A 21100-nucleotide genomic window follows, 5' to 3' on the forward strand; every position below is an offset into this window, starting at 1 on the left:
ATCGGACTGAGTGGGATCCGATAAAATATTGGAACACACTTGAACAAATGTTAGTCAAGGGGTGCCGGGCACATGATGACATCTCAGTGCAGTTCAATTTCCACACACTGACAGAATGGAGAAAATGGAGAAATTTGGTTCTCCATCTTCTCCTCACAGTGTGCTCTGATTTTTTTGAGACATCATAAACTATGAGAAGACTAGTGGAAAACACCAAGAAATGTTCTTTCTTTACGGAGCTGTTTTAGGCTTTTGAAGTGTTTTTTTTCAACCTGAAGCAGTTTTTGGGGCATCCTTTTGATTGGACAGTGTTTAAATTCGTAGCAGATTTCTCAGAAGCTCCTTCAAAAGAGTGACATGCACTTTTTTCCCCACCAGCCATTTTTCAAAACCTGAAGTGAGGGGAAAAAAAAGCTAAGAAGCCCGAACATAAGAACATAGAAGTGGTTTTACAATGCAAACATAAAAAGATGGAGTATTTTAAGCATTTTCTTTTAGCTATTTTTCAGGCTTTTGTGAGAGCGGAACTGCTCCATAAAGCTCCTCAAATAACTCGATGTGCACTAACACTAAAAGAGCATTTTAGACAGGATCTCGACACTAAAAGAAAAATTGCACTTTTGGAAAAATTATGCTTTTGAGTGGTGGGCTCCGAGTGCTGAAACTCCCATGATCTCTAATTCGAAGGATCAAAAGCTCTCCGCCAAGGGCTGCTCAACTTTGAGGCTATAGACTGACTTTAAGACTTTCTAGTAAGCCAGTTTCCAGTAAGATAAATGCCTGGGTGAATGCTTTTGCCACTTCATCTTCACTATCTATTGGGTCTCAGCACCTGGACCCCAATAATCAAAACTTTTAACATCTTTCTGATGTCAAAAGTTCTTTGAAAATGCAAATAATGGGACAAACCAATATGAGCTCTCTATCTTTGAGAACCCCTTAGCAGTGGAAGACATTGTCTCTATAGTATACAGTATAAGCCGTTTACACCAGAGCTAGTTAAATTAATTAAGAAATCATACTCCGCATAGTTTTTATGAGACTTGCCATCTACGATGACTTTACCTGCATTTACTACTGAACTTGCCTTATATTAGGAGAAGCAATACAGCTTTGTAAAATCTCATATGGAAGAATTTAGCTTGGTACCCAGACTTAGGCATAGAGCATTCTGCTAAATCATTTACAAGATATAAATTACTTGCTCCAAGGAAAATACAGTTTTTATTCCAAGTTGGTTGCAGATCACAAACGATCTTGTGCAAACATAACCCTATGGGAATATAGAACTGAACAGTAACTGAAAATAGCCTACTTTACATTTCCATAGAAAAGCCCTAAAACTGCTTTAATAGGAAGTTCAAAATATATATCCAGGCGTGCTTTAATACAATATGCTTCCCATGTGTACTGGGTAAAATGTTATAGAATAATTAGATTACTTCTTATTTCAACTTGGAATCATTTCCACTTCTTTTTTGCATTATTTCCTTATAAAATGTATTCTTTTGTTTACTAGAAAATTAGATGACTGGCTGATGCCTACTCTCCATAATGTATGCTCAGGGCATCTTGAGTTTTGGAGCATTTGGCACATCTAGTCTTAGACCCATTTTTTTTACGTGCTCTGTTTGCGTCTATCTTGATACGGGTGAGTGGTTTGAAATAAGGATTAAAATTTAAAATTTTTGGTTCAAAAACCTTGTCTCGTAGTAAGCCAACCAAGCAATGATGTAAAAGGAAATAAAATGTGCAGATAAGTGCCAGATTCATCAACAAACGTGCCATCTCAGAGCAGTCACCGATCGCTCCTGCTGGCGATTCAGTTGCTTCATGTCAACAGAGCAGCTCTTCTTTTGGAGTGCTCTTTCGATGGGGCGTGACTGCCAAAGTAATGCTGATTGACATTTGGCTCCCCATAGTTAGGCAGTGGGAAGCCAGCTGTGAATCAGTATGATGTCGGCAGTCACATCCCGTCAACAGAGGAAAGTGGATGAGAAGCTGCTGCTTTGTCGACATAACATCAGGAGCAGCTGCTGAATCATCAGAAGCAGTGGTCTTCGACCTCTCTGTGCCAACAGAGATCAGCGCCGGGCACAACAGGCAGGTAGTTACAAACTTCCGGCTTGTTTGTTCTTAAGCCTGTATTAAAAAAATTATATAGTTCCGGATAAGTCCTTTAATCCGATCTACTTCCTAGCGGATTTTCCATTTGACTTCAGAAGATTTTCTGGGATTACTCTAAGGCATTTGGTTACTACTGTGCCAGGCATTGCAGCTCAGTCCAATTCCCCTCCAGTGGAGCTCTGCGACATTGGCTGCAGTTGTTACCATATATATGGAGCTATGTCTGATACACAACAAGGAGGCCTCAGTGATCACTGGACTTATCAGATGGGTTGAAGTACCTGCAGATGGGTTCACAATCTGATATTAATTACCAAAGCTAAAGAGAGGACATCAGTATTCTATATCTTAAGAAGTAAGTTATGAATACATGATTGCTTGGGAAAACACTGCTTGGTCCCCCATGATTACTAAAGCAGGGGTCCTGATCCTCCCAGTCCATAGCGTCTGCGAGAACGAGTTTGAATAGTGCAGTGGTTGAGTATGCATATTGCCACTCTATTCAAAGTCTAGGGGCTAATGGAAGCAGCCGAACACTGTGGATAGGTTACATAGTGAATATGGTTAAGAAAAGAAAAAATGTTCATCTGGTTCAACCAAAGGATAAGAAGAGACAAAGGGAAGAGGCACAGGTATAACCACAACGCATGATCCAGTCCGGACCAAAATACCAAAATAATTTCTTTCCCTCCGGATTCTTGTTATCAATCTACTTGATCAAAATTCAGAAGATAAAACTTTCACATTTTCATAAGCATTAAAAAAATAAAAATAAGCCTTTTTTAAAACATTGATGGATCCCATTGTGCTCAATACCCAAGGTAGACTATTTCATATTAATAGTTCTCATGGGAAAGAAGGCTTGTCTCATTATTATTATGCTTCTGTAGCTTCCTTATCTAGCCCCATTGTTTTCTGCAGTGCTTTACAATTGTCATCATTGTAAGGGTTAATCACAGTTTACTGGAGATTTTTCATGTAATATATGATCTGACCAGTAGAAGGCAGCTTCGAGAGGCCGGAGTTAGAGTGTAGGGGTTTTTGGTGGTGGGTGGGCAGTTGGGAGGAGTAGAAGGAAAGTCCAGGTAGAAGTGAAGCTGCGGGTCCTTGGAGAAAGTCTGGATAGGGGGGTGCTGCTCTGGATCTGTTGTTGAGGACTCTGGGATGCGTTGCTCAGCTTGACATGAGCCAACTTGGCGAGGACAATCAAGTACACAGCATCTTAGGCTAGGCCACGTGGGACATTATTTCCAAGGACTTAGGGAAGCTCTGCATTGGATAGATCGACATTCTTTAAGAGCTTCACGGCATTTCTGATTATTCAAGACTCAGCCAAGCAAGGACCCTTTCACTTCAGTTTCAGGATGTACCGGTACCACCTTACAGCTGAACATATATGCACATATGTAAATAGTCTTATAGAAGTCCAGTTCTGTAAGAGACGCTTCGAAAACTGCTCCGAGTGATTACTAAAGTACTGGCACAACACGGTCATTTTATTGATTTATGCACAGAAAGGGTTAATCGCGTTGTATTTTGCTCACATATAACTGTTAATTCTGTTTAAGTGTACCTGTGTATAGTCTTAGTTGGTGTTATTGAGAGTAACTGCTGTCATTGTATTGGTTACATATACATTGCTTACCTACCATCCTTCCTTTGTTTTATAAACAAGTTTACAAATATTCATATCATCTAATCTTTGTGCGTGTCTGCTCATTGTTGCGGTCCTCCTTGTCCTGTGGCCGTACCTCGTCCACGTTTTATTACTGCTGTCCCCATTGAGGTTCATAATCTAGGTGCCCTATCAGTATGTTCTGGAATGTGGGAGGAAACCAGAGAACCCAGATGAAACCCACACAAAACACGGGGAAAATATAGAAACTCAGATGTTGTCCTTGACGAGATTTGAACCCAGGACCTCAGGGCTGCAAACCAACAGTGCTACTGTTGAGATTACATTTACCATTCTCCAAATGGGTTGAGTGTCCCTTTATCTTTTCAGAGGGTTTCACCTGAAACAGCTTTTGACTATATTTTTTGTAACTATCGACTTTTCATTTACTTGCACAAATTAATCATGTTTCCCCTTAAACTTCTAAAGCACAAGGAGTCTGAATATGGACTGACTGCAGGAGGGATGCCAGTGAGTACCCCTTCCCACCCCAAAAAAATTCGTTTTTTGGAATCGGGCCGTAAATGTTCACCAATTTCCTTTTTCACGCCTTCTGCAGCCTCTACTAAAGGTACTTACTGAAATCTAGGGCAGTACGGTGGCTCAGTGGTTAGCACCGTGGCTTTGCAGTGCTGGGGTCCTGGGTTTAAATCCCACCAAGAACAACATCTGCAAGGAATTTTTTTATGTCTTCCTCGTGTTTGCGTCCGATTTTCCAGACCCCAAAGATGCACTGGTAGGGAATTTAGATTGTGAGTCCCAATGGCGACAGGGAAGATAATATCTGTAAAGTGCTGCAGAGTATGATAGTGCTATATAAGAAAAGGATCATAAATAAAATAAATAATCATGAGAACAATTTATTCAGCTCCTATTAAGCAAACTAATAACCCAATATGGAAATCCTACACAAATGACTATTCTATATATAATGCTACAGTTATCTAATATAACAGGAGAACTATAGTCATATACAGTTAATCTGTCACAGTACCGCTATAGGGCCACAATACCGGGGATAGGACACAATGGGAAGCCGAAATAACAGGGGATGGACTGACCTTTATTTATTGTTTTTAATGGACTCTTGAAAGTCCCAGAAAGATTGTAATGATATTTCTACTTCTGTATTTGTATGCATAAATGCAGAGACTGCTATAAGGTTCTGCAATATTCCACATCTGTGCACTATCCATGTATCAGTCAGCTCTGCAAGACTATTTAGTTTGATATGCCTTCTTCTTACAAGAACAACAATAACTCACTTAGACTTTCCGATTTCGGCGTTTTTGACAGAGAAGCTTGCCCACAACGTTGATGGTGCTTGTGTTTAATTGTGACAAGCTGAGAGAAGAAGCCTGAATGACAGACAAAGAGCCCCGTTAACAAGGAGAGTCACCAAAGTTCTGTTTCTCAATGTACGGATGATAAGCTTTGTTTAAAGATGTCAATCATCCAGACGCTGTAAAATCATTTAAATATGTATTTGCCATCTGACAGATAAATCAGTCTGAAAAAAATAAATAAATAAGGTTTGTCAGCCTCCCTTGAAATGTTCTGTAGCTTTCTCTAACAGTGGAATCTGTCTACATGGAAAGTCAAAGACGGTGTTGGAACCTGAATATGACAGGAGGCTTCTAGATAAAGAATGACAAGGAGTAAGGACTATTGTAATCACTGGTAAACCAAGACAACAGGCCCGGATAACCAGAGGCATGGAAATAGAGAAAATAAGAGCCAAAAATGTCAGCCATCCTCAGGAAAATAAATGAAAGTGTCATACTATCATAGGGAAATACAAACAGGCTAAAAAAGCAATACAAGACCCTAAGGAAAAAAGTGCTCTTCTTAAAGTGTTAGCAACATTTAATAAAAGGTGACATGATGATCTCTGGAACAGGCTGCCCCGAGAGGTGGCGAGTTCTCCTTCAATGGAAGGCTGGACAGACATCTGTCTCAGATGGTTTAGTGAATCCTGCATTTAACAGGGGGATGGACACGATGACCATGGAGGCCCCTTTCATCTCTAACATTCTATGAAATATTCCATGATAGTTTGGTCATCGGTGGTCTGGGTCCTTCCCATATGGGAGATTTATGGCATATGCCCAGACCATGCTTGGCTACTTTTGTAGGAGAACCAAAAAAGAAACTGGAAGAAGAGCATATATCAGTGGTCCCCAACTCCAGGCCTCGAGGGCCGCCAACAGTGCAGGTTTTCAGGATTTCCTTAGTATTGCACAGGGGTTGGAATCATCACCTGTGCAGATGATCACATTACCACCGATGCAATACTAAGGAATTCCTGAAAACCTGCACTGTTGGCGGCCCTCGAGGCCTGGAGTTGGGGACCACTGGCATAGATGGTAGATGTAAGGACACACTGCAGGCAGGCAAAGTTTAGGGGGTTACATATTAATGACTTATACATGGTATAGGCTAACAATAAGTGATCTATGGGGGTCCAACACTTGGCACTATCACAGATTAGTTTATGTCTGCTCTGGAAGTGATTTAGTGAGTGGAACAGCACGGCTCTGTACGTTGTTTAGCAGTTGCTGCAGAGATCTGCAATTAATTTGCCTTAAGTCAGTTTCATAAAGCACCATGTTTGCATCATTCATGACCACTAGGTCTTCTTGTATGGGCCAACTGCCTTGTAGGTATAAATGATCAGGAGTAGAGATAAGCGAACATCATTGGCTCCCTCCTTATTCGTAAAGCTATAGCGCTTACCGAAGAAGCTGCAGAAGGAACCCGGATACCTGGAGCGCTCCAGATAATCAGCAGTTCGGCCCTGCAGCTGTGTGTTTTGCATCTGACAACGCACAGGTAGTGTTGAGCATTCCGATACCGCAAGTATCGGGTACCGGCCGATACTTGCGGGATCGGAATTCCGATACCGAGATCCGATACTTTTGTGGTATCGGGTATCGGTATCGGATACATAGAGATGTGTAAAATAAAGAATTAAAATAAAAAATATTGATATATTTACCTCTCCGGCGGCCCCTGGACTCAGCACGGGTAACCGGCAGGCTTCGTTGTTCAAAATCAGCACTTTTAGGACCTGAGAATCACGTCCCGGCTTCTGATTGGTCGCGGGCCGCCCATGTGACCGCCACGCGACCAATCACAAGCCGCGACGTCATTCGCAGGTCCTTAACGCGCTCATTTTTTAAAAATGAGCGCGTTAATGGCTTTCAAAGACGTAGCGGCTTGTGATTGGTCGCGGCCACGCGACCAATCACAAGCCACGACGTCACCGCAAGCTATTAACGCGCTCATTTTTAAAAATGAGCGCGTTAATGGCTTTCAAAGACGTAGCGGCTTGTGATTGGTCGCGTGGCCGCGACCAATCACAAGCCGCTATGTCTTTGAAAGTCATTACCGCGCTCATTTTTAAAAAATGAGCGCGTTAAGGACCTGCGAATGACGTCACGGCTTGTGATTGGTCGCGTGGCGGTCACATGGGCGGCCCGCGACCAATCAGAAGCCAGGACGTGATTCTCAGGTCCTAAAAGCGCTGATTTTGAACAAAGAAGCCTGCCGGTTACCCGCGCTGAGTTCAGGGGCCGCCGGAGAGGTAAATATATCAATATTTTTTATTTTAATTCTTTATTTTACACATCCCTATGGATCCCAGGGCCTGAAGGAGAGTTTCCTCTCCTTCAGACCCTGGGAACCATGAGAATACCTTCCTATACTTGATGTCCCATTGACTTGTATTGGTATCGGATATCGGTATCGGCGATATCCGATATTTTTCAGGTATCGGCCGATACTATCCGATACCGATACTTTCAAGTATCGGACGGTATCGCTCAACACTACGCACAGGCTCTCCATGCATGAATATCGTAGTACCAGAAGCCCTTTTAAGTTAAATGTTTTAACACCTTCAATGACCTTAGGATTTTCTGTTTTTTCCATTTTTGTTTTTTGCTCCTTTTCTTCCCAGAGCCAAAACTTTTTTTTTTTATTTTTCCATTAATATGGCCAGGTGAGGGCTAGTTTTTTTTTGCGGGACAAGTAGTACTTTTGAACGACACCATTGCTTTTACTATATAGTGTACTGGAAAATGGGAAAAAAATTCCAAGTGTGGTGAAATTGCAAAAAATAGAGCAATTACACAATTTTTGTTTATTTACCGAGTTCACTAAATGCTAATATGGACCTGTCATTAGGATTATCTAGGTCATTTTGAGTTCATAGATACCAAACATATATAGGTTCTTTTTTATTTAAGTGGTAAAAAAAAAATACAAAATTTGAAAGAAAAATAATGGCGCCATTTTCAGAGACCCGTAGGATCTCTATTTTTTGGGTTCGGGCACCGACTTATTTTTTGCACGTCGAGAAAAGCCCTGCTACGTGTAGAAGAAATCATTACTGTCTATGAACGCCGGCCACATGCCGGCGTTCATAGTAGATCGGCAGTGACAAGCACAAAGCACAGTGGTCTTCTGCTGACCCCCGGCAGTCATTCCCACCCATTGGTGCCCCATGATCATGTGACAGGGGTACCGATGGACGGGGTTTGTGACGCCCATCCATTTTGTGCAAGTAAAAAGCCGCTGTCAGAGATTGACAGTGGCATTTAACATTTTAACAGCCACGGGTGGATCTCGATTCCACCTGCGGCTATTAGGGGCACATGTCAGCTGATCAAACCAGCAGTCATGTTCCTGAAAAGATGCAGGCTCAGCGCCGGAGCCAGCATCAAAGGAACGGACGCGACCTTTGACGAATGTATACATCACAGGTCGTGAAGGGTTTAGAGCCCACCTGATATTCTGCAACTATATGATTTTGGTAAAATAAACAGATATTCTAAATACACAGACATATGACTTTTCTATATGATTTTTAGCTCCATGTCCCGATTCCTAATACAGTATTCATGGTCATGTAATCCACCATTATAGCGTTCTATAATAAAAAAAAAATGGCTATTTACATTGCAAAGTAGAACTAAAGTGTAAGAAAAAAAAATAAAAATAAATAAATAATTTAAAATAAGGCAAAAAAGTTTCATAAAAAATAGGTCATTTGCAAATGTTATATAAACCATATGTTCTTTTATTGCACTGCAAAGATAATAATACAAACAAGAGATGCAAGACGAGATCTAGGACACTTTCCAATATGTGATTCAATGCATATTACCCGTGAATTTAGTGGTTTTAGCCAAAGGCTCTATGTATGTTTCACTGGAAAGTAGATTTTCTGTCGAAAACGTGACATATACCAGACCTTGCAGATTCTAAAAGAAGTGAACGGGAAAGGACACATGCTATGTTATGGTTTTTTTCCAGCAGTAACAGCATTTTTTTTTTCCTTTTAACAAATTAGCACGTAAAGACTTTTGAGACTCGCCTAATTAATATATTATATAGCAGCCAAAGTATATGCAATTAGCTGAAAGTGGCCTTTTTGGAATTACAGCATCAAACCCCAACACTGCGAAAATGTAAACTAAAATAGAGAATATCATTTTGTATTCAACCAAAGATAGAAATTTACAGGGTAAGGAAAAACTTTTTTTTGTGTCAATGGTGCCTATATTCAGATTGGATCAGGATGATTTTAGGTAGTTGGCAGTGTCTTTAAGGGTATGTTTCCAAGTTCAGGAAACGCTGCGTTTTTTACGCTGTGTTAAGCCGCAGCGTCCAGATGTTACAGCATAGTGGAGGGGATTTCATGAAATCCAGTCTCCACTATGCATTAAAAGACGCATGCGGCATACCCGCGAAAACACACATGAGGCGCGTCTTTTAAGAACGCAGCATGTCCTTACATTGCAGAAAAAACGCAAGGACAACGCAAGTGACCTGCCAGTGACCTCAGGTGCAGATTTGGTCAGGATTTCACCTGCATAAAGTCCTGACCAAACCCTGAACGTGGACACATACCCTAAAGAGGGAAAGATGGGAAAAAAATGATGTATATATAATTTATTAAAAAACTCCCCTACTGGACAGGCTCTGTTCATCGACACACTGGACTGTTTTCCCCACCAGAATCCTTGCATCAAAATCTGGGGAGGACATTACGTGGCTACTATTGATGAGCGAACATGCTCTCATAACATGCTACTAGAGTATCTTGGCAGCAGTTACGTGTTGCCCCCGCTGGATGTTAATGTTGCCAGACCGCAAAATCAAGTGCTATGGATCTTGTTGTTTCAATAGATAACAGCATGGTGGATCAGTGGTTTGTGATGTTGCTTTTCAGCTCCGGTGTCCTGGGTTAAAATCCCACCAAGGATACATCTGCAACAAGTTTGTATGGTCTCCCCATGTTTGCGTGGGTTTCCTCCCACACTCCAAAGACATACTGATAGGGGATGAAGATGGTCAGCCTCAATGGGGACAGTGCCGATAATGTCTGCAAAGTGCTGTGCAAGTATGGGTTAATCTCGGTCTATTAAGGTTAACCTTAAAGCAGTGAATTAAACCTTTAAAACATAGTATGTTTTAGGCCTGTAAGACATAACCCACACAAATACTCAAGAGAACATGTAAACTGCAGGATGATATCAGCCATGATCAGATTTGGACCCAGGACTTGAACATTGCAATACAATTTTGCCAACCATTGAGCCATCAAACTCAGGCATGAACTGCAACAGACCTGCTGCCACGCATTAATAACCTACAGTGTGAACTACTACCTATTAAAAGGGGTTATCCGGGGACTTCGCTTATTCTTTCATATGGGGATAAGAACTTACCGGCAGATGATTGCTAATTACCTGCCTGCATTGCCAACAGACCTTAGGCAGACCCTGTAGTATAAGGCAGACCCCCCATAAGCAGACCCTGTAGTATTAGGCAGACCCCCATAGGCAGACCCTGTAGCATTAGGCAGACCCCCCATAGGAAGACCCTGTAGTATAAGGCAGACCCCCATAGGAAGACCCTGTAGTATAAGGCAGACCCCCTAAGCAGACCCTGTAGTATTAGGCAGACCCCCATAGGAAGACCCTGTAGTATAAGGCAGACCCCCCATAAGCAGACCCTGTAGTATTAGGCAGACCCCCATAGGCAGACCCTGTAGCATTAGGCAGACCCCCCATAGGAAGACCCTGTAGTATAAGGCAGACCCCCATAGGAAGACCCTGTAGTATAAGCAGACCCCCTAAGCAGACCCTGTAGTATTAGGCAGACCCCCATAGGCAGACCCTGTAGTATTAGGCAGACCCCCCATAGGAAGACCCTGTAGTATAAGGCAGACCCCCATAGGAAGACCCTGTAGTATAAGCAGACCCCCTAAGCAGACCCTGTAGTATTAGGCAGACCCCCATAGGCAGACCCTGTAGTATTAGGCAGACCCCCCATAGGCAGACCCTGTAGTATAAGGCAGACCCCCCATAGGCAGAACCTGAAGTATTAGGCAGACCCCCCATAGGCAGACCCTGTAGTATTAGGCAGACCCCCATAGGCAGACCCCCTATAGGCAGACCCTGTAGTATTAGGCAGACCCCCTCTCATATGCAGACCCTGTAGTATTAGGCAGACCCCCCATAGGCAGACCATGTAGTGTTAGACAGACCCCCCATAGGCAGACCCTCATTGGCAGATTCTGTACTATAAGGCAGCACCCCTTAAAAAATAAATACTCACCTCTCTTCTTCCTAGTTCCTGCGCTGCTCTGAGCTCCCGCTCGTCTCGGCGCCAGGCAGTGACTCATCACAACCCCTGTCAGCGTTGCCGACGACAGACGCTGAGAGGAGGATGATGGGGCAGGAGCGCAGCGCTCCTTCCCTCATCATTGCAGTCAGCTGTAACAGCTAATTGCCGGTATAGCTGACCCTGCAATGACAGGCCGGCGGCAGAGCAGAGAGATCGATTCTCCCTGCTCTGCCACAGAATGTAACTGTATCCATGTGCGCGCCGATACAGTTACAGTAGCGTAGCTCCAGGTGGGCCCCTCTGAGCACAGGGCCCGGGGCGACTGCACCCTCTGCCCCCGGTAGCTACGCTACTGATTGCCAAGCAACGATCTCTGCCGCCTCAAAGCAGTCATGGCAGCCAATGATTCTCCTGCTTCTGGAGAGGTCACATTGAGGGAGCAGCAGCATCTCTTCTGCTCTGTCAACGGGGCATCACTGAGGATGTCATGCTGATTGACAAACAGCTCCCTGCTGCCTAACTGCTAGGAGCTGGCAGTCAATAAGCATGACATCAGCAGTCATCGGCAGACCAGATTGGAAGAGAAAATGCTGCTCCAATGACATGAGGTCAAAGGAAGCAGGAGAGTCATCGCCTGAGCCGGCAGAGATCTTTGCCAGACAGAACAAGCAGGTAGTTGTCATTTACCTGCAGTTAATTTCTTAGCCTCATGAAAAAAAAAAAACCAAAGTACCGGATAACGCATTTAATTTTAATTATCTAAACTATAAGTCCAATGGTAAGTTGCACAGATACTACAGTTGTCATTCATACCCATTAGCTCATTAATCTAAAACGGACATGCATGTTAGACTGAAGTTGGTCAAATGTCAAATTTCCACAGAAAAAGCCTTTTATCTAATATGAAATGGATGTTCACAAAAAAATATCAGGAATGTTAAATTTCAGCAGGCCCAATCCCTTTTACTTACTCCACTCCTTCCATTCAAAACTCTAAGATGCTAGACCAAACTGATGTGTGTTGGAAGGTCGGAAGGAGCACGGTTTTCTTAATGAGAATTCAACTGACCGCCATTGAATGTGTATGGCCTCCTATAGTGGGTGCAAAAGAGATCCTAAAAGAAGGACATTATAAAGTAGACCATACTGGGAACAGATTAGCGAAAATGCACAGCTCTACAGAACAGTTTGCTGCTATATAAACAGCCAAGAAATATATTAACTCTACATGTTGTGTTGCGAAAGGATTTTGTTGGGGAACTTAACTGCAAAATACAAAAAAAGGTTAAATGACAAATCACGAAAATAACAAATCACGAAAATAAAAGTGTTAAATACCTAAAAGCCTGAGATTTTATCCCAATATGTCAATGATATAGTCCAATTTTGCTGAAACGCTTATCCCAAGATCGCGTCCAGTTAACGGTGATCGAGCTATGGAAACCATTAAGAATCGATAGATCTTTTGAGTTTACAACAACCAATCTGCAACTGATCTTTGTTTTTATGTAAAAAGCCATAAAAGACCCAGACACTTGCCATAAGCGTTTACAAATAGCACAATTAACACACTCCGAAACCTTGCAGTCAAAACAGGTCAATAGTTCTGAAGTACTGTACAGCGGAAACAATTGTGGTCGCCTTTTGCACTGCTGAGCTGCTAATAAGGTGTACGACTGCTCACTATGTGAAATGTTAACAATTATAGATGTGTTTACTGCATCTCCAATTATAAAAAATATTGTCAACAGTCAATCCGAGCCTTCGTGCAAAAAAGAACAGGGATAATAATAATAACAGCCAGGACACTTACAGGCGGTAAACAATTATTCCAGAAAATGTCTGGATTATTCAGCGACTTCCTCAAGATTTATTGGTGTGAGAAATAATAAGACAAAAAAAAACATTTCTAGATGATATATGATTCGAAACGTATTTACTGAAATGAATCTACAAATTTATTCCAGGAATTATTCCCAGTATTCTTGAAAGCAAAAGAAAACATATTTCCGCTCCTAATTTTCCTTCCCATATTAAATTAATATGGTGAAACATAATATTTTTTATTTTACACCATTGGTTGGGTTTTATTGTTGTTGAACTCCCTTAAAAGGAATTTGTCAGCAGAAAATGACTGTTCAAACCAAGCACAGGTATTTGGAGCATCCTAGGCGGGAACTGTTTGGCCATGCCTATGTGTTTTCCATCTCTCTCTCCACCCTCCTCGGGCTGCTGTAAAACCAAAGTTGTCAAAGAAGATAGGGGCAGAGAAGTGCACTAAACCTTTTGGCCACACCAAACATGCAACTGGTACCTGTGCTTGGTTTGATCAGTCATTTTCTCCCGACAGGCTCCTTGTGAGGATACGCTCACACTGGCATATATTCTCTTATCCAAGAGAAATCGGTCAGATTACGCTAATGACAGAAGGCTCTAACTCGGTCAGAGCTTGATCCGAGTGTGATCCAATTCTCTCTCATGAGAGAATCGCACCACGGGTGTGGATAACATGGAGAAATTAATTTCTACACCCTGTACGAATTAATTTCTATACCCTGTATGAGCGTACATCGGACTGCACTTAGATGTCATCTGAGTGCAGTCGGGTGTTTCACAAGCACCCATAGGCTTATATAGATGCGCGTTAGAGTCTCGAAGCATGCTGCTAGGATTTTCTCATGCCGAATCGCAATGAAAAAATAATCGCTGATTTGCACTGCCACATAGTAGAACATTGGGCCGATTGCTTTCCGATAAAACAGTGGATAGCCCTAGGCCGTATCATACACCAGTGTGAGCAAACACCAAAGATGACCATAAACATCAGATAAAAAAAAGGTTAATGGTTTAAAGAAAAAAAAAATAGAACCATAAAGATTAAGGCTTTCAAACTAGCCATACAGGTCACTGGGTAGAATACAATGATTTTTTGGAAACACTCTTTAGAAAAAAATAAGAAACATCTTTGACTCTCAGATGCAAAAACTCAAGCACAGTCAACAAGCAAGTGTATCATTTGTACGGAGTAGAAAAGAAAAGCTTGGCACGGTCAAAACAGTAATATTTTAAAACTTCAGGACTCGCCCTCTGGCCAATCGATCCACTGGTGCTCTTCTTGTAAATGCAAAGACAAAAAGTCCATATAATCCTGAAAAGTGGCCCTCACCACCCATAAAATACTTTACTTTAAGTTTATGCTAAAAATAAACAACTGTGGGATTAGCTGGTTGCGCAAAAACATTGGCCGTTTCGCGCTATATCAAGGGCTCCCTATGGGACTAAAGCGCTTGCTATAGTGTGAAACGGCTGATGTCTTCAAGCAACCTGTTAATCCCTCAGCTATTTTTCTTTTCTTACAGAAATTTTAACTGAAAGTATTTTATGGATGGTGATGGCTACTTTTCTGGATTATATAAGCAAAACTATAATTATCGCAATAATTTTCTTTTTTTACTACAACAAGCATTCGTACTTCTTTATTCATTGCAAACACTGACATTAAAATAGAGAACAAAAGAGACTAGCCGGTGTCAGTTTTTATGTTATTCCATAATGACTATTAAATATTAAATATCCATAATCTTACTGGCATAACACAGAAGGCCAGAAAATGACAGATCCAAGTACGTCGTTATCATTTACACATTCATCAAACTTTTATTCTGCTTCAAAATTGTTCTTTCAGATAACCATAACTAACAATACAAAGGAAGGAATAGAACGCTACAAAAGGGGTTTTGGGCGCTAAGGTTTAGACAACGCTTTGCTCTATTATTTTTCTTTGTTAAAATTTATGTCCACTAAAACGGAAGCCAACTGTACCCTCAATAGTAAGTGGTAGGGTTGAGCGAAACAGATCGGCACTTTTCAAATGTCGCTGACTATTAGCAAAGTCGGGTTTCCTGAAACCCGACCCCACTCTGGGAACGGGTCGGCGATCTGTACTCCAAAGTCGGGTTATATATTAGCAATTTAATTACCGGTTTTTCAACATTATCGCGCTGAAGTATATTTTGCACATACACAGTACTAACATTAGTAGTGTGTAATATGCAAAAAAAAAATGGTGATATGAGATGGTTTACTGTATGTAAACCATGTCTCATATCATGTCGGGTTTAGGCAGGAGAAATGAAAAGCCGGCAATTTAATTACCGGCTTTTCAACATTATTGCGCTGAAGTGTGTGTGTATATGTATATAGTGTGTGTGTGTGTATATATGTATTAACACACACACTTCAGCGCAATAATGTTGAAAAGCCGGTAATTAAATTGCCGGCTTTTCATTTCTCCTGCCTAAACCCGACATGATATGAGACATGGTTTACATACAGTAAACCATGTCATATCCCCCTTTTTTTTTTTTGCATATTACACACTACTAATGTCAGTAGTGTGTATGTGCAAAATTTCGGCGCTCTATTAAATTTAAGGGTTACTTCGCGGAAAAAATTGGCGTGGGCTCCCGCGCAATTTTCTCCACCAGAGTGGTAAAGCAAGTGACTGAGGGCAGATATTAATAGCCTGGAGAGGGTCCACGGTTATTGCCCCCCCCCCTGGCTAAAAACATCTGCCCCCAGCCACCCCAGAAAAGGCACATCTGGAAGATGCGCCTGTTCTGGCACTTGGCCACTCTCTTCCCATTCCCGTGTAGCGGTGGGATATGGGGATATGGGGTAACGAAGGGTCACTTTTTGGGTGACAGTTTAATATATTCCTTTATTTGGTTATACATTAAAAGTTATGTTTTAATTTTAACATCTACTTTAATCTAATTCTAAAGTTTGTCAATTTAAGACAATATTAGTAAAGAGTTTCCATTCTTCAAGGACTTGAGATGAGCTAATTGGTATTCGATACATAATTAACAAGCACAATGATGAAGTGTTTGATGCCATTTTATGATCTTCTTTTGGGGAACGTAATTTAGTCATTAAATACGACACTTGCCATGCAACTTGTTAGGCCATTCATAAGTCTCAGCACTGGATGGGAGCTCCCGAATATCTGAAGACTGGTCCTTAGTATCACAAACCTAAGTTAGATTAAAGGGAACCTGTCAGCAGTTTTGGCAGATATAAAATACGGCCGTCACCTTTCAGGGCTTATATACAGCACTTTATAATGCTGTATATCTGCCCCCATCCCGACCTGGAAGAACTGAAAAATAAGTTTTATTGTACTCACCTGTGGGGAGGCAAGGTCCAATGGGTGTCGCTGGCCTTGGTCTGGCACCTCCCATCTTCTTATGATCGCTGCTCTCCTGCTTGCTTTATGACCCTGCACACATCTTCAACAGGGCAGAGCAAAGTACGCCTGCACAGGGGCGTGATGCCGGGGAGCCTGTGCGAATGATGCATTGTCACGTCATCCACATGAAGCACATGAAGCAAGCAGGAGGGCGGCGATCACAAGAAGATGGGAGGCACCGGACCAAGACTAGCAACACCCCTCGTACCGGACCGCCCTGCAGGTGAGTATAATAAAACTTATTTATCAGTTCTTCCAGATCGGGTTGGGGGGCTTATACAAGACGTTATAGAATTAAGTGTATAAGCCCAGAAAAGTGATGGCCACATCCTATATCGGACAAAACTGCTGGCCGGTTCCCTTTAAGGACAGAAGAGGACTTAAGTATATAATGCTTATTATTTTTAACCTATCTGCCCTATTCTCTCCCCTCCATTTATTATGTTTTGGGGTCTGGAAAGACCTCAGAGAATAATAAATGTATTTTCAGAACATTTTAGATTTGGGCCAAATGGAATCTTTCAGCAGAATTGAACGAATCTGCCCAAAACAAATTTTAGAAGATTTGCTCATTTCTTGTAAAGGACATATCTGTAGAGGATATGTCTAGAAAAATTTTGTTTTCCTTTGTCTCCTGATTTATAAACAAATACAGTGATCTTCACAAAAATCGACAATTTCGGCTACAATATTTCCATTTTTTATATTAGGAGAGACAAGTTTCCTGTATAATTACCTTTATTAAAAAGATCCCTGGCACTCTCTAAAGCCTTTCATACAGGGACACAGACTTGAGAGCTGTCAAGCACCATATTCATGAATAAAACCCCCTTACAGTGTTTTACAGTCTAAGTGATTTATTTTAATGCATGAAGTCCTTGACTTTTTCCATTCTTAGCTACAGATGATGCACAGACATCCACAATATAACTACCTATGAAATCCCATTGTTCATAGTAAGATCGGGAAAATTCCAAGCAAATCATAATTGCATTGCTTAGCTTGCACAATTAGCTGCCGAGAAATTTAGCTTACAAGACAATATATTAATTTTATATGAAAATATTTGTTAGATGCTTTTGGAAAATTAAAAGGGTGGTCCGGAATACAACTTAATTTTCATCTTAAATCCCTATCCATTTAATGCCATAATTTAATATACTTGAACTAAAATTTCGCTATCCTTCCTTAATTACACTACCTAACTGCATTTTTTAAATATTTTGTTTAGAACCTTTTTGACGACGCTTCGTTTGAGATTCTCAGTCATGCTAGGATACTCAAAGCGTCATCAGGGGCAGAGGCTGAGAAACTATGGATACTGCCACAGCCCCTGCTGCCTCCCTGAAACAAAGAGTCATCAGTCACCTTTGTTTTTGGCGCTGGGATAGTCTTACAGGATGTGAACAAAGACAGTGCGCTCTGCCGCCGGCTCAGATCCATAGTAACGGTCCGACAACAGAGCGCACTGTTAGTTTGTGTTGTAAGTAGTGTTGAGCATTCCGATACCGCAAGTATCGGGTATCGGCCGATACTTGCGGTATCGGAATTCCGATACCGAGATCCGATATTTTTGTGATATCGGGTATCGGTATCGGAAGTGTAAAATAAAGAATTAAAATAAAAAATATTGTTATATTCACCTCTCCGGCGGCCCCTGGACATCAGCGGGAGGATCCGGCGTCCGGCACGGCTTCTTTCTTCAAAATGCGCGCCTTCAGGACCTGTGGTATGACGTCCCGGCTTCTGATTGGTCGCGTGCCGCCCATGTGACCGCCACGCGACCAATCAGAAGCCGCGACGTCATTCCTCAGCTAAAGTCCTAGAATAAGCGCCTTTTAGGACCTGAGGAATGACGTCGCGGCTTCTGATTGGTCGCGTGGCGGTCACATGGGCGGCACGCGACCAATCAGAAGCCGGGACGTCATTCCACAGGTCCTTAAGGCGCGCATTTTGAAGAAAGAAGCCGTGCCGGACGCCGGATCCTCCCGCTGATGTCCAGGGGCCGCCGGAGAGGTGAATATAACAATATTTTTTATTTTAATTCTTTATTTTACACTTTAATATGGATCCCAGGGCCTGAAGGAGAGTTTCCTCTCCTTCAGACCCTGGGATCCATGAGGATACATTCCGATACTTGATGTCCCATTGACTTGTATTGGTATCGGATATCGGTATCGGCTATATCCGATATTTTTCGGGTATCGGCCGATACTATCCGATACCGATACTTTCAAGTATCGGACGGTATCGCTCAACACTAGTTGTAAGACAAATACCAGGCGTGCAGAGACCAGCGCCATCCCCCAAGTGACATTACTTTTGGCAGTGGAGCTGGTCACTGCACTTTAGGTACTCATACAATACACACACACACACACACACATACAGCGCGTCCTCCTACCGGCTCATTACTACTGATCTGAGCCGATGAGAGACCACGCCATCTTTGCGCATTTTGCACAGAAACTAGCCCAGCCCCTGAAATGAAGGTCATAATGACGTTTCGTTTTAGGTAGAGGGCAGGGGCTGTGGCGGTGACCGCAGCTTCTGCCCCCAAAATATTGTTTTGTTTGAGTACCCCACCATGCACTGGGATTCTCAAATGAAGAGTCATCAAAACAAAACTTGTAGAAAAAAAAATGTAGTTCGGGAAGGATAAGGAATTTGTAATTAAAGTATATTAGAAAAAAGGTTTAGATTATGGCACTAAATAGATAGGGATTGAGTATTAAAATTAACATATATTTTGGACCACCCCTTTAAAGTTTTAGTAGTTAATTTAGACAATTAGGGACTTTTTTTTAAGCCAAATTTGCCAGAATTTTAACAAAAACAAACAAACAAACAGAAAAAAAATAGTCTTTCTCTTTCATGAATTATCTGAGCCCACTAGACCAATTAACTTTTTTACAATTAACTTTTAATGTGCAGCAGCCACTAGTATTCAATGTGTAATGAGCATGACCACCACACACTGAAGGGAGCTGTGCCTTGCAGCTCCGCTCAACGTGTCTTCATTCAGCCGCCACCGGAAACTGGAACAGCTGATCGCTGGGGGGGGGTGCCGGATATTGGATCCCCACCAATCAGATATTGCCGACATCTCTCAAGGAAAGGTAATTATGTAATCTGACTGGACAACACCTTTACGAAAAGATCTATCCTAGTCATCATGGCCCCATTATCTACAGAAGCCTTGAGGTTAATGTGAACAGAACTATAGAATCTGAATTATAACAAATTACAAAACCCAATTTTTCAGAAAAAAAAATTATCATTCTATTTTATAATTGCTCCTACTGAAATCCTGTTATTGACATCCTCAAAAATAACTGTAAATGTATAATTTAATGCTATATTGTGGTTCTTAATTATGGGAGTCATTTATTCAAGAACTGTATCTGTAGACTAAATAATACTTTTACGTCTTAAAAAGTGTGATAAAGAAAATTAGGATCCTAAAGCCTCCTAAGAAGATGAGTATACTTAAATGATAATATGCAAATGACAGCAAATGCACTTCACAATAAGTAGGCCAGGCCATGCCGATATTATTCTTCTTATCGTGCAGTGTTTCTTGTGGGATATGTCTGCAGCTATCTCTGATTTTCTAATTTGTAATTTGGACTTCACAAGCGGATGCGTTCATGATTGACATTGAAGGTTGCATTTAAGCCTGAAGTTATGCGCAATAGATTATATTTTAGAATATATGTGACTGAAGGTGGTTTTCATTAAATCAATGGCTACAATTGCAGCCATTATTGTTGACGATGCATTCAATTTTTTTTTATTTGGGATTTGAATGGGATGCAAAAAGAGCCTTCCACGTATAAAACGTGGTATTCAAGTAATAAATTATGAACTATTATTATGCTCACTTATATAGCACCATCAAATTCCACAGGACTGTCCCCATTCGGGCTCACAATCTACACTCCCTATCACTAGGTCTTTGGAGTGTGCAAGGAAACAAGAGAATCTGGAGGAAAGACAGGGAGAACATACAAACTCCTTGCAGATGTTGTCTTTGGTGGGATTTGAAACCAGGACCCCAGCACAGCAAATCATCAGTGCTAACCACTGAGCCACCGTGCTGCCCAACTAGCAATTCTACAGGTGATAACTACCAGATCAGTGAGGGTGGCAGCCGAGAGATCAGCTGATCCTCAGAATTGGCGTTCCATGTTTCGTGTTTGAGTTCAGTAGTTTCTATGCGTGGGAGCTGTGGCTCCATTGAATCTTTATGGGACGGACACAAAGTACAGTACATTGCTGTTCCTGGTCATTAAAAAAAAGAGTTTTCCCACTTTTACAAAAGTGGTGCCCAAATATTGCTTATTTGAAAAACTACAAAACACAGAGAGTACTCATACGTTCCATTTCCTGTCTCGACTCTCCACCGC

The 21100-nt window shown here is 41.7% G+C and overlaps 1 protein-coding gene across 1 annotated transcript in view; it reads right to left on the reverse strand.

Annotated features, from left to right (window-relative positions):
* FIGN (fidgetin, microtubule severing factor) overlaps positions 1 to 21100 on the reverse strand; it is a 185413-nt gene that overhangs the window by 81086 nt on the left and 83227 nt on the right. The gene's annotated exons all lie outside the window — the stretch shown is intronic.

Source organism: Ranitomeya imitator, chromosome 7 (assembly GCF_032444005.1).
Source record: "Ranitomeya imitator isolate aRanImi1 chromosome 7, aRanImi1.pri, whole genome shotgun sequence".
Taxonomy (NCBI): Eukaryota; Metazoa; Chordata; class Amphibia; order Anura; family Dendrobatidae; genus Ranitomeya; species Ranitomeya imitator.